We start from the raw sequence: 15700 nt of genomic DNA on the forward strand, positions 1-15700 counted from the left end.
GTGTGCACTCCTCCTCTAATTCTACGACTAAACAATGATATCAAAAGTGAATTATGGGAGACCTCTGGGGTTGATTGAGGAGAGTAATATGCCAAAAAACTATTAGAGTGGGAAACTATGGGAATAGACCCCTCTGGAGAAGTGTTAAAAAAAAAAAAAAAAAGGTTGAGAGAAGAGAGAATTGAGGATCAAGCCAAAGGGAACCATTTTGGCAGGTCAGGTTTGTAATTGATTGTCAATGGAAATCTCTGTGGCAGTGGGGAGTTTGTCTTATCACATCTCATGTATTTGCTGATTCTTTCTGACGAAGAAATAAGAAAGGATTCCAAGAAAAAGAGCATGATTGACGTTGTGAGCCTGTTGCTGTAATATGGTGTAAACTACTGGCTGGGAGAGCCTTTAGCAAAATCAGTATCTGGCTTAATAAGCGTGGAGAATTTCCTAGGAAGTACCATGGCATATTGAGTTACTTCTACGCGCTGGGAAAAAAAAGGACACTTTATTCAAATTCAGGTATGTCTTAGCAATTGTCATTCAGTTGTTTAGTCCGGTGGTTTAATTCGATTTAGGGGGAAAACAGCAATGCCAAATTGTGTCTTTCGATAACATCGCTGCAATGATTGAGTTATGCGTTATTGCATTTGTGACTCAAGTTTGGTCGGTTGCAATGCAGTTTCAGGCTTTACCTGAGAATGGCTCGAGCAGCAAGAGAAGTCAGGGCCAAAATCCTTTCATTTCCTTCGTAAACCACATGTCATGTTCTATATTAGTTGGATAAAGGACGTATGTGCCTTCATGTCTGTGCACCTTAGATCTGGCCGGAGATTTCACCTCCCCCCTCCTTTTTCTGCTTTTTCTTCCCCTTCCTCCACTCTGTTTACTTTCCTGCAGTCTCATCTTCACGTGTCTCGTTTTGTCTCTCTCCACCGCTTCTCTCCCTCTCTCCTCTCCTCCTCCGTCAGTGCTCTGCACCACCGGCCTCAGTCCATTCTTTGGGTAGCACAGGAAGTGAAACTGTAACACAGAGTTCACTTGTAATTGGCCACGGTCACGCTAACCAAACAGGAAGGAATCTGCAACTGATTAGAATTCTTCCTCCTGCAATAATAGTACCTCCCCCCACCTCCCCCCTTCACCCCCCGCCCCCACAAAATTAATTACATTCGGGGGTCTATTCCCACTATTGGTTTTCCTGTTTTGAAGCTACATTATAGAAAAGGGGAAAAAAATCCCAGGACAACACAGCCGAGCTAGTTTTTCAATTACACAGAGACAGGCTAAGTCATAAAGGGCTGAGGAAGCACAGGCAGACATCCATTTATCCATCTGTGCATCCGGGCAGGGAGCTACCGGCTGGTCAGATCAGTCAGCAAAGTCACAGACTGCTGAATAATCTCTCAGTCACTCACTCACACACACACACACACACACACACACACACACACACACACACACACACACACACACACACATCAACACACACATAAATGGATGGATTCCACGGTCTATGTAAAATAGATGAATGAAGAAGAAGAAATAAACTTTCTTCACAAATATTCCCCCCATTTTTAACACTAATTGCTGATTTTTTTCCGAAAAAGGTAATTTCACAAAATGTGTGACATATTCAACTAAGTTTTTCCACCACATGCTTCAAATGTAAGGTACACAATATTTGATATGATACTATCATTGTGTTTTCAAAATGCCAAGTCAGTCTGACTGCTTCCAAGGCTTTTAGATTTGGGTTTATTTAAAAAGAATTCCTAAAACTCATTATTACATATACAATACAGTTGAAGTTTCACATTCTGTTTTAAGTCTTAAAAGGTAAATGTGTGATCAAAATTTTCCACCATTACCTCTGTATCTGCAGTCATTTAAAGCCTGAATATAATTTATTTATTTATATGTAAGTGTAAACAATGAAGGAGACCTGTATTTTTGGTGATAGTCGGCCATTGCAATTTTTTTTACTATACACCAAATTCCAAAAGCAAGTCAATTTGAAACTACGTATGTGCCAATACATTACGAATTGTATGTTAAAGCATGACTGCGCAGCACCGGCTGGCGTCAACACCGCAGGAGCCAGGAGTCGACCATTTTACACACGAATGTTCAAAAACAATCATCCTGTGTGAACGCTGCCCACCTGAAATTGTTTTGATGTTGCATTCTGAACAAGTGCATCGCTTGATGCGACATATTCATTTCACAGGGAAGGGTTAAGCACACAAGAACAGCGGGACGCCGCGGCGCACATGAAATGTTTAAAATACTGCAGTGTTAAGCACCTTTCAAAATAAAATGAAAACTAAAAATCGAAGAGATGCATTTTCATCTCGTCTTCACAGAAAGACACAGAGAGCCAGGGCTGCTTCAAAAATAAATGAATGCCTAACAATGTTTTTGATGTCCTATATTTAAATTTGTACGGTTACTTACATTACTCCTACTTCCCTGGTCTTGGAACTAATCCGATTGATATGGAAATGGGGTGCTCTGTTTCATGACAGAGTTGGGGAGAGAGACAGAGAGAGAATTCCCAGGTTCGCTCCTACTCAAAATGTGCTGAAAACAGATTTTCAGAATCCTTTGGCTTCATGGGATTGGTTATAGGGGATTACACAAAGCACTTAAAGCTCGACAATGAGCTGCTCTTTTCAATCAACAAAAAAGTCCTTCATGCTGGACACATTCTCCACACTCGAGAGGTTAATCAGGAACAAATTAAGTCAATATTGTGATTGTGTCGGGTGTCATCAACACACAGAAGATTAAATATAGTGACGCTTAAATTTTGGATTTTTTAATTTTCTGTATTTATGGTGTGACCGAAACTTTTTTTTTATTATTTATTAATTTCACTGGGGAATAGTTACAATTTTTATTTAGATGCACTGACTGAAAAAGAGAAATAAAACTGGGGTAATGTGTGGCGTTCTGAATTATATAGGCAAAATTTACAAAGCAAATGTTGCAACACAACTTGAAGTGAAGTAATTTCTGCATTTGTTTACAAACAAAACAAAACTATTCTGACGTCCCATGACTGATGTGTTTCAGTCAGGGTGGTTCAGACACAACTTTCTTCTGGGATTTCTTTAAAAACTTTATTATAAACAAAAATTATAATTAACAAAGTTCACAAACCAGGGACATCAGATCATATCATGTCAATTTTATTTGCATTAAAGTCAAAGTCATTTTTAAAAATATCTTACAGTGCTTTATGAACATTTTTATATCATATTTAAAGTACCTGCCTTTTTATAAAATTCTGTAATTTTACTCTCAGAAAAAAAATAATATTAAATGTTTTTAACAGTTTTTTGTCTTAAATACCATCATACAACATTATCACAGGCTGAAGAAAACAATTGTCTTAATTTAACTTTACTTCCATTGAGATAAAAAACATGATTTCTGTCAAACTAACAGAAGTCTACAGCAATGTTTCCTAAAGCTCAATAACGTGAATCCAACATCTGTGGTATGCAGCGACTGCAACAGCGCATTCAGACAGTATCTCCAAGCTTCCTGCTCACCGCCCGGGCAAATCCTTATCTGCTCGAAACTCTTCTTTTTTTTTTTTTATCTTAAACAGCATTTAAAATCATCACTTACCAATTCCCTTCTTTAGCTGAAACAGCCGTTCAAGCGTGTGTTGTCTGTCATTGGGGTTGAAAATTGGGGAATGGGCTGGAAATTGGAACCACCGAGGATGCCGTCCTGGAAAAAGAGGAAATCAAAGTTAAATGAGATCATGCATGCCAAGAGAATGTTTAACCAAAGGGCAAAAAGGAAGCTGGAGATAACAGAGAAGAGAAAACCGCTTAATGTTGTGTTACTGCAGTCTGTTTGGAATCGTGCATGCTTGTGTGTGTGCGTGTATTTGGAGGTTGGAGGGGGTGTTACTTGTCAATACACATTAAAGTATCATTTTATACATTTGTAAATATGTAAGTGTATAACTGCATCTGCAAAAGTATGTTATTTTTAAAGTAAATACACAATGTTTTTGTATTTGAAGATGTATGTGTGCGAGCATGTGTGTTTTTACAGCCACACAGGAATGTGAACATATAGTATTTACCACTTTTCCTGAGTGTGTGTGTGTGTGTGTGTGTGCCTGTGCAGGTGTGTGTATAGGTGACGACAGGCGTTACAAAAGTTCATCCCGTAGCACAGTGTCTAAAACCTGTTTGAAGTGGTGCACCGCAAACAATTAATCTTGAGCCTGTGATTGCACTGAGCTGCAGTGATGCAGATTTCCCATGACAAGTTCACTTCAAAAGACTGGAATCCTGCCCCACCCAGAGCGCCTATGGTTAGATGATAGACAGGCAGATGCTTTGTTTTAACTTGAGAGGACATTGCAGCGCGGCGTGCACAGAGAGGTGGGCAGGGTTTATTCTTTACTTTTGTGATTCTGCAATTTCCAGACATTCATGTAACACTTTTGCATGCTATTGTGCTGCCAAAAACAAAGCCAGGTGATGTTTTCAGAGCATTCCTGACCTGCGACTGGGTAAAAAGTGCATAAAATTAATATCCAACTTCCTCAGAGAGAACAGGGATGAGTGAAAATGAATAGAAGAAACACTTGTGTGCATGTATGCAATACATATTGGTATCTGTCATCAAAAGATAACAAAGGAAGCGGTGAAACCGGTTCAGTAAAATCTCTGATTATCTGATGTTTGATTAAAATTCTGTTTATCACAAGAGCTGTGAATAATCCTTTATCCAACACTGGCCTTCCAGCTCACATCTACTCTTTTTGCATTTGTATCATTTTGCATCATTTTGTGTCTTCAACTGATGAAATCAGGCATCCCTGTGTAAGTTCCCCATGACAGACAGGCAGGAATGGAGCATGTCTGGATTATGTTTATTCAATTTAACTGAGCATTTATCCTCCCAGGTATTTGTTGCCAGTGTGTGTGCTCTGTGTGTGTGTGTAGGCCATAAGGAAGCAGAGTGATCATGAGAGAGAGGGATGACAGGAGTAAAGTTTCCAGTTCACGAGCTGAGGTAAGGGTGCACTGAGAGGGAAGCATGCAGCCAGCCTGCACATGTCAAGGTCAGATCGCACATTCTTCTACAGAAATGAAGGGAGAGGTAGACAGATAGAGATCTCGTTCACATGAACCTTGATGTGGCTCTTACAACAAAGATACGCCTGAGTCACGAAAACACCGCGCGATTAATTAAAGCATTTTATCATCACATAAATTAAGTATGGGACATTTTTTTTTACTGATGTTGCTTCACAGAATTTTTTGATTGATATCCTCCATAACTTTCATTTATTGATGCTGCTTCCTCGCATCAATAACTCTCTCAAAGAAAAAGAACCCACCTAGTTTTAAAAAAAAAAAACAGGTTAAAAAAACATGAAGTTGTCAATTTTACGCAGGGTGATGTCATGTGAACAGAATACCTGTGGGTGTGTGCCATCTTTTCACTGAATCATTTGGCGCTGCGCTTTATTTCTTAATTCTCAATGCCATGAAACACTTCAGAAAGAATATCAACCCAGAAGCGATATTTTCTGCAAGCAAAAACTAGTTCAAAGACATTTTTTTCTTTCCTCGCTCCCCCCCACCAATACTAAACTTACTGTCCTGGCATCTAGTCAATTTCCAATTTGCAATGACTTTTACAAGATTTTTTACTGACTTTGCTGCAACGCCGAAGCCCCCAGGCCAGTGGGTCATATAATTATTATGTGCAGGAAATGATAAGCATGTTTTAAAAGTGAAAATTAGGTTTAATTGTGGTGTACGGTTGCAATGCGAGCATGAAATCACAAAAGTCAAACTTATGAGACTTTTGCATTATTTAAACAATTTGGTGCCGGCTGATTTATGCTCAGTATCATCATCAAGGAGGGTTGAGGTAATATTCTGGACATATTTTAGAAGATGACTGGCTTAACTTCTGGACCATCCTTTTTATTTGCGCTCATAAAGTCTCCTGTATCCTTTTACATTATTACACGTGTCAGGTCGAGTGAAAATGAGAAGCACACTCTCAACAAATGGCTGTCATTTGACTGAATTCGGGCGTCATTTCTAGAGAGAACATAAACTCGAACGCAGCTTTTCCTGGTATGCAAAGTGCTGATCCTGGACCAGGCTGGCACACAGAACCTCCAGGTGCTTAATGAAAGAGTACCTCAGACTTCTATTAGGTTTCACCTCACACCCTATACCCTGTACTTCAGTGCCAATCAGAAAGCCGGGCCAGAGACAGGATATAGAATCGAATGTGCGAGGTGTCCTTGGAGTAACCAAAACAACGGCGAGTCCAATTTCCTCCTTTGTCACTTTTTGTAGCTTTACACTCAACTGGAGAGCGAGCTGAGAAAAGAACGTGTTGTCGGCCTGACTAAAACACTGGCAGCTCTCCTGCCCGTGTGTAAAGCTGACAACCAGTTTCCTGAGTGAAGTCATTTCCTCAGTAGACGTTTTGCACAAACACAGGACTAATATCCGAGTTGGTGTTGGGGGGGAGGGTGGGGGGTTCAGGGGCACTTGTGTTGAAGCAAAAGGCTGACGGCAAACATTCACCTTTAAATTTAATTTTACCCTTTCATTGTCGAGTAACAGATAAGAGATTCAGTAGCCACGCTTAACTGGAAAAATATTATGATAAATGGGCTTTTATTAGTATTTTCCCCCATTATTCATGACAATAACAATACAGTGTTCTCCGACGGTAATGGCGCATGTGTGTGGATGCATCACCGAGGAAGGCAAGGGTACTTATTATGGAAACAGTGCTGTGATGAATGTGTTCGAGCAACTCAAACTTAATCTAAACTGCATTACATGTTGTTTTGAATATACCTCCCTGATATGCCTATCTTTAATGTACTATCAAGTGCAGGCAGCAGAATTGCTTTAGTCTCAAAATTCAGAGCAGCGGCAGCGGAGGGGGAGAGAGAGAGAGAGAGGCTTTAAAATACTGTCTGTGAGAAATGCAAAATTTATGAATACCCCCCTCACATCTCAGCTTGATTTATGTGAAATAATAATACACTATTTAATGCTTAAACATAGCTAGGAGCGATCCCTGGCTATCAAGATGTACAATGGAGTAATGGGGCTGGAAGACAAATCACCTTGTGGACTTGTGATGCTTATTTAAAGGTGCTCAGGCAGATATATTAAACTATATGTAATTGTACACTAACTCTGTGCTGTAGGCAGAGGCGGCAAAACACAGGAGGAGGCCGGTCATGATGCAGATGGAGTGGTGTAATCAATTTGACTCAAGCATCAGCATCCACGGCAGAGGGGAGGGAGTGGGAGGGGAGGAGACGAGGGAAGACGCTTCAATCTGCCGTGTTGTGATCTTATTTAGGTTTTAGCCTTCGTTCACACATCCATCTGTACATCTGTACTTGTAAAGTGTTGAAAACTTATAAATAAGTTAAATAAGACATATACAGGATTTATATGATTATATATTTTCTGCATGAATATGGAGAAGACACGTCAGCATGCATCTACGGCTGCAGCTAACAATTATTTTCAGTGCTGATTAAGGCTGCGGGATCGATCCTATTGTCATTCATTTTTGACAGATATTGCCATTGTGATATGATTTCAGATTAACGTAAATAATCATTTTTGCATCCCGATTTTCATTTTTCTTAAAATAAAATATTCAAAGATGATGATGATGTAATATTTGTTGGGGTCTGCAGCAAACAAACATGTCCTTTTACATCTGGAGAATAACATTTGGAGGCCAGGGTGTCTCTGCAGCACTACAGTACTTCCTTATAATGCTGTTTTGTCACACAGTTTAACTTTATGGATACTGAGCCATAAAAAATGTGATTAATTGTGCATCCTAGTGTTGATTAATCCATTGATTATTTGATCGATTAATTAAGTAGAAAAAACAAAATATTCATATTTGACGAGGTGGAATAAAAGATTGCTTTAAAAAAAAAAATGAATCAATTATCAAAATAGTTGGCGATTAATTTAATTAGGTCATTGCAGCTCTACATGCATCTGGTTGAAAGGTGAATTCTCAGGCTCATGAGCTACAGCAGCTCCTGTGTGTCTATTGTAAGTTAAGGTGTGTTAGCTTTAAACCAGACCAGGTTCAAACAGAGCCAGTGGTCACACGCTTCGTGATTTATGATTCACTGATTGCCTCATTTAATTAAAGTAAATGGCAAAGACCAAAGCAAGGCCAAATTGTCCTGATCTGATGAATTGGCCCCCGTTTTTACCACCAAAAGCAGGTAGGGTAAATAAACAGGGTAATTACAATGGTAAATGAAGGCTCTGTGAGCAAGCCCTGTGGGCTGTGGGCGGCTCACCCAGGATGTACTGAAGAAGTGAACAACAGGCGTTCCCGTAACTTTCTTTTATCATCCTCCCTCTGTCTCTAAAACCCGGCCATGCCAAGAAAAACATACTTTGCACAGACACCTACCAAGGCACACACACTCTCACTCACATATTCAGTGACACACAAACCGCAGCTCTCCTCCCACCCCACCCCCCATCCCGGTGCGTTCATGTACAATTATAGCTACGGTGATCCACAGGTGTTGAATTCTTCTGGCAAGCCATAAAACATGATATGCATGATTTGTGCAGTCAGCCAGGTCTGTAATTTCATTCTCCTTTTCTTTCATTTTCCCTTCCTGGGCCACACGATCCATTTTCCTGCTTTATGAGAGTGCAGACACCCAAAGAGACTTTCAGGATGATTACATGCCCCGTGCCATGGGGGGTCTGAGGAGCCAACACGGCAGCCTAAGAGCCGTGTCAAACCTGGGTGAAAACATCTATTTGAATAAGGTTTTGAATATTTGAACCGCTCGAGGTGCGCTTCATTTATCCTCCTAGACATTCGCGGATCCTCGAGTAAAACTTCCAGACAAGCTATATCAGGTGCTCCTAACATATGTTTTGATCCAGTTAAGTATTCAAAATATATGATTTTGCCCATGCAAGCTCATGAGAGGAGCGCTGATTTAAGATCAGCACACATGCCCTCATGGTCCTGTGAACGTCTGGCAAAATAAATCAAGCGTACCTCACATGGAGCACGTATTTAAGGCGATATTCATGTACACACAGCCGGGCCTGATGTCACAGCACGTGGGTTGGTCTGTTGGCAGAGAACTGCGATGTCCTCCAGGGGAAACTAAACAAACTCTGTCTGCCACTTTCACAGTGTTGCCTAAACGTGATCAGGGTGAGAGTTAGGTCCTCTGCTGCGCACACACACACACACACACTCTTCATGGGTTATATTTATACACAAGCACACCTACAGTAAAAACGCCAAAGGAAGGAAACTATAAATTGAGTTTGTACATATTAAAACTGAGTCATTATTATAATCTGATCCAAGACTCACATAGGCGTATTTCTAATATTACTCTGAGATTTACCATGGCGTGCCGTTATCATAAATATAATGTTAATATCTATGTAAATAACTGCCTCTGTGGGTTTAAGATGAGGCTATGTTAAATAGTAAATGGGTGCATAAGGATAAATGAATGTGAGAAGCTAAATAGGCCACAGAGCAGAATTTTTGCATATTGCACAATTTGGTTGTTTTCGCACAACCTGTCAACAGCAGGAGCTCCTCCAGCTTCAATCCATAAGGAAATAATATTCCAATAGAAACCACAGCATTAATCCTAGTGTGTGATTGACATTTCATATCTGTGACAATACTCCAAATAATTAAAAACAGAAATCTTGAAAGGTAATAGCTTCTCAAATCCATTAAGTAGTTAAAGGTTATGAGGAAAAAAAAAAACAGGATTATTGCTCACAGCAAAACTTCTAATTAAATGACACTACGTAATTTGTTTCTCAATCCCTTTCTCTTCATAAGCACAGCGCAGGTTAAATGAATGGGCAATGAAACATGTGTGTCATTTACCGTCACTCTGAGGAGACAACAAACAAACCCCCCCCCCCCAACCCGTTTCCTGTCTATATGTATGAGAGCAACAGCGAGTATGGTAGATTGGATAAGCAGACACACAATTCCTGGTAAATTGTTTGCTTAATTACTTTTTCTTTTCATTTCTTGTGAGCACACATGCAAAGAGGGATGGTTCCCCCTCCTGGCTGCTCATAAGAAAGCCAAAGAGTCGACGGTCTCCTGTGCCTGCCCCAAGTGTCACCTATTCACTCAGCTGTTGCTGCTTGTGACCTGTGTGCAGACAGAGGTGAGTGTGTGTGCAAGCATCCTCATTAAATAAGCAAAAACATCAGCAACTGCCAGGTTAACTTTTAGTTTACTGTAAGTTTGCATTTGTACTGCTCTTTTCTTGTTTCGCTGTTTGACTTCTGGATTAAGAGACTTGTTCATTTACTTTACTTGCTTATGAATAGGGCAACATCTCTACGCTTAATGATTTATGTATATTTTAAATATATAGCCGAAAGAACTCAAAAGAGATGACTCCATTTAAAAGTTAAAAAAATTCATGACTAGAGCTGCAGTGATTTTGTGCATTAACAGTGCAGCTGTCAGGAGGTTCGTGGCATCCTAGTGGTTGAAAACACAAACAACACATTCCTCTTTTCTTAAACTTTTGACATACGAGAAATTGAAGGTGCAGTCCCTTAATTGTAGTTTATCTATGGAGGTATTACATACACTCAGAGCTCACTTCATGAGATACACTGGTACAGTCTAATGCAATCAAACACAACTATATTGCTATAATAACTATAACTTAACTGCACTACATTGAGTGGTGTTTCTTACATTCTGCACCCCTCGTGTGTAAACAGGGACAAAGAAATTAGAAACACTTCTCAACTTTAATTACGATCTCATTAATAAACATATAATTTCTGACAAACACAATCTTTTTAAAAGGTATCATTTACGGCAGGGATGTTGTATTGAATTGAATATCTTAGATTGTACAGTGGCCACTGAGTGCATACATTGTCCCTGTGTGTAGCTAAGGTGCTGATAAGACACACTTTAATGGGTCAACCATTCTAAGTTGTCAAACTAATTTATGAAAAGCAGCAATGCCTGAAAAAAAAAGTTTGACTTTCATAAAAAAATATATCTTTTATAAACTCAAAAATACTTGACTAAAATAATTCCTATTCAGAAATGATATTGAAGAAAAAGGCTTAAAACTGTCTGCAACTAACAATTATTTTCTTATTGATTAATCTGATGGATGCTTTCTTAATTAACCACATTAATTGTTTGGTCTATGACCTTCCTGGACCTTCCAGTTTTCAAAAGCCCAAGTCGACATATTCAAACAGCTTGTTTTGTCCGACCGACAGCACAAAACTCATCGAAGACTTTGTGAACCAGCAAGTGTTCACATTTGTGGAGCTAGTACCACTGAAATTGTTTTTGTTTTTTTGTTTTAAAAAAATATCTTGAAGACTATTCAATATTACCAAATTGGTTATTGTTAATATACCTATAAGTTAACATATTTCAGTTAAGTTAGGCTATTTCAGCTCTCGTAAAAAACACATATAGTTGACTTTCACTTAACTAGAATGGCACCAAGTACAGATCAGTTTTTCATCTATATCCTTGCATTATTCCCTGACAAATTCACAAAATATCACAATGTTAAAAGACACTGAGTAAAAATTCTGGATCGGTCCCCTTAATCTGGATGGGGTCTATTCTTCGCTGAGAACATCCTCAATCCAAGTTTGGTGGAAATCTTTTTAGTAGTTTTAGTGTGATCCTGCTGACAAACCAACCGACCAACCAACAAACAGAAACATGGGAAACATAACCATAAAAGAAATAGAAATAGCAGTTTATAAGGTTAAAAAAATGTTATAAAAAACTGTCCTTATCCTGCATTTAGTATTACAACTGCAGCTTGAGTTCCTGTTTTGAATCTAATGGACTGTTGACTGAATGTAAATTGACCCTCAGCCCTGATATGAAGCCCTCCTCTGATGGTTAAAGCATATTAAATGGGGAATCTAAGAGGTCCGACCCACCGTGCACCCCTTGCCCTCTGATGACAGAGAACAGATGAGCTGAATTTAAAGTCATCCACAGCCACCACTAACCAGCCTGGCCGATCTGTCTCTGCTCTCTGGTCACTGGCAGAGAGGATAGAGGATGGAGGGGGGGAAAATGAGGAGGAGGTGGAGGTGGAGGTGGAGGGGAGGGCGTGAGACGAGGGGGGAAAGAAAAATGTAAGAGCAGCAAGCCTAGCAGATCAAAGAAAATAACATGGGAGAGGATATGAGTGCTTTGAGAAGTAATATAGCCGAGATAGCATCTGTTTTCCGTAGCATGCAGGAGGCTTGAGACAAGCCCAGGAAAGAGACAACGGAGAGCGAGTGCACTTTAGCCGAGGATAAGACCAAACACAAATGGGTTATTAAGAAGCCCTCAATGTAATATCTGGCTGACATTAAAGTGTCTCCTTTTGAAATGATCCACTGTTGAGGATAGGGGGCTTTTCATGATACTCATGTTGAATAAATAATATGAAGGATCATTACTAGGGAGTGGATGTTTATATGTGTGGATAATCTGTCTTTTTGGAAAAGAGATTAAAGAAATAAAAACAGAAATGCCCAGCTGGACAGTTTACTAAACCCCAAGAAGTCCTTTTTTTGTGGCAAAAAGATCCAAAAGAAACATTTTAGATGCCTGTTAATGATTATAAAAGCATTATTAGTGTTTTCTATGTTTCATCTTTGAACTCTGGAGGAGGACAGAGGGAATGGCCAAAATCTTTTCATTATTTGCTTCATTGGGTGTTCATTGTTTACATATCAAATGTAATGCCTTGATTGATCATGCAAAATCTTATCAGTATAAAATGCTTATCATCCTTTACTTTTTAGTTTCATACAGATGCTTAATTTGGGTTTAAAGAGGACTATTTTCAGCACAACAAATGTTCCACTCTCTGAGACACAAACTCTGTGCACGACACTCACCCAGTTGTCTAGTTTAATTTCTATGCTCCGTATAGTATATCAAAACCATTCATAGGTCGCGCTCCCATATGAGCCTCCTGAAGATTGAATAATGTCCTTCCTGATCCGCGCTGCAAGAGGCCATATTGGATCCAGATTTCACTGGTTCAAAAGTCATTTCATTCCCCTTCATTTCTCCCTCTCTCTCTCTCTCTCTGCTTTATTCCTCTCTGTCTCTCTCAAGCCCTCTCTCTGCCTGCTTTATTTATTGCAGGTCCAGTGGTGTGGTACAAAGCCATTACCCGCGCATATGTACCTTTTTGAATAATCAATAAATAATTATTTTATTATTTAACAGGATCGTATGGGAAAAGGAAATGGGTTTTATTACATAAATCCATCACATGTGATGAATGGCCGCACTTGTAAAGTTGGACGGGGGAGAAGGGAAAGTGGTCGGACGGGCCGTGCGCCTGCGCTCAACTGCCGTGCCTCGCTGAGCACTTTCTCCATGCGAGGTTGTAAATATGACATTTTTGTCTCTTTGGGACTGTCAATTGGAGTGCAAGGGGAATGGGGGGGGAATGGGATTGTAAATTCAGAGAGATTAATTAACCTTTTACATTTGCGATTCAGCCCTGCATCTTGTTCTGTATATTGTGACCCCTGTGAGCTGAGGGGTGAGAGACCTGGCCGCAGACGGCCCAGGGAGTGCAGACGTCTCATTCCAAATGAGTTATTAACAGAATTTTTTGAATAGATGGAAAAATTGTAGCCTGGCCATTTAGTGTCATAAAGGCCGGGTTGGCGAGGCGGCAGGGGCCTCCCAGGGACAGGAGGCAATACCATTACAATCAAATCTGAGATGGAAGAGGGATTGAGCTGTCCATTCTGAATTTTTATATTGTCAGAGGGCCGGGGAGGAAATAATGCCATCCTGGAGTGTATTAACCTCTGGCTGGGGAAAGAGGACAGGGGGAGAGAGAGAGAGAGAGAGAGAGTGAGAGAGAGAGAGAGAGAGAGAGAGAGAAGGGGGGGAGGCAGGCAGAGGGAGGGATTTGAGATTGGACAGCAGGGAGAAAGGAAGGCTAGAAGAGGAAGGGGGGGGGGGGGTAAAAGAGAGTTTCATGCCTTATGCTGGGGGAAGCCAAAGAGGGAGAGACAGGGATATGAGATGGCCAAGAGACAGAGCCAGAACAGAAGACCGGAGAGTAGGGAATAATGCAATAAGGATTTAGAGAGAGAAAAGCATATATGGACATGACTGTGTGGAGGAGGAGGAGGAGGAGGAGGGAGCTGATGGGAAAGACTGAGAGGAAAAGAGGGGAGAAGAGGGAGTCTGGATGGAATGGGAGAATGACATGAAGGGAGGAACGGAGGAAGTTGCAGGGACAGAGCTGCTCTACCTGACCACAATATTAACATGATACCTGAATATAATAATCATAATATTATTTTGTTGCTCAGTTTCACTTCTGTGCACTTTTTCCATTTCATTTTTAAACAGGCCATTATTTCTTTGACTATGGTTTCACTATAGATGCAAAAAGTACTCAGATTCTTCACTGAAAAAATTACTGGCCTGATATTCAGCATTTTTCCGATCTTCAGTATCTGTGATTTTTCTGTCAGATTTTCACTGAAATAAAATGATGCAGCATCCTCTCACACAATGCCCTGTCCACAACCCTGTCTGATTGGTGACAAGTCACAATTAATAGCCTATAAACAATAAAATAATATGAATCTGCAAAGTAACTAGTAACTGAATTTATCAAATAAATGTAGTAGAGAGGAAGTATAAAATAGCATAGTTAAGTAAAGTATTGTGCTTAAGAAATTGCAAATTAATTCTGGTTCCAAGTATCGCTTATTGGTCCCCTTGATTTCTAATAATCGGTTTCGGCCCAGAAAAAGCCATGTAGGTCGACCCTTTAAAAAAAAAAAAAAAACCTGAAGGTACAGGAGTATTAGCAGCAAAAAGGTACTAGGTCATTACGCAACAGAATGGCCACCATCAGTGATATATTATTGTATTTTATATGTATGGTCATTGTTACAGGTGCATCAACATGTAAAGAGTATTTCAATGTTGTTGCTGGTTAACAAGTTTCTAATTTCCAAACATATGTTTGTATATTCTGATGGTATATTCAAAAAATAATTTGCTAATATATTTTGATGATTCAATATTCAAATGCATCTATAAAAAGTCTAATCTTAATGTGCACACTACTATAGTTGTACCAAAAGAAAAAGTAGTGGAATAAAAAGTACAATATTTATGTCTTTAATGTTAAAAATAGTCAAGTATTTGAGTACATGTAATTAGTTACTTTCTTACTCTGTAGACCGCCCTCTATGTATACATGACATCCATATACTGGAGGGGAAACCTGCCTGGAGACGACCTCTCACAGGACGGAACTGTGATGCTAAACACGACAAACTAGCAAAACTCGCTTGTGTTAAATGTTAGCGCTACTATTGTGGTGACAGGAGGCAGCAAACTCACCGTCTAACTCGAGATGAACTCTTCAACAGAGGTAAGACACGCAGACTGTGCCGTTTCACCTCAACTGACAGGCATGAATTAACTTTCCGACCGTCCTCTTCCAGTGCTAATGGCGCAGATTAATTTCATTAAACACATTTAACACTAACTTCAAGTACATCGCCGATGACGTTGTTCACCTGCTACAGCGCGTGGCCACGTTGACCAATAGCAGCGCAGTTCAGAGGTCGCGGCGGAG

At 39.9% G+C, this 15700-nt stretch overlaps 1 long non-coding RNA gene across 1 annotated transcript; it reads right to left on the reverse strand.

Annotated features, from left to right (window-relative positions):
* Positions 1–369: 369 nt before the first annotated feature.
* Positions 370–15599, reverse strand: LOC311249877. Its single transcript, XR_014621227.1, has 3 exons — positions 15463–15599; positions 3631–3735; positions 370–1014 (listed from the first exon to the last, which is right to left on the reverse strand). It is a non-coding gene; the product is annotated as an uncharacterized lncRNA (long non-coding RNA).
* Between the last annotated feature and the right edge of the window lie 101 nt (positions 15600–15700).

Source organism: Pagrus pagrus (genome assembly GCF_965226575.1).
Source record: "Pagrus pagrus genome assembly, chromosome: 20".
Taxonomy (NCBI): Eukaryota; Metazoa; Chordata; class Actinopteri; order Spariformes; family Sparidae; genus Pagrus; species Pagrus pagrus.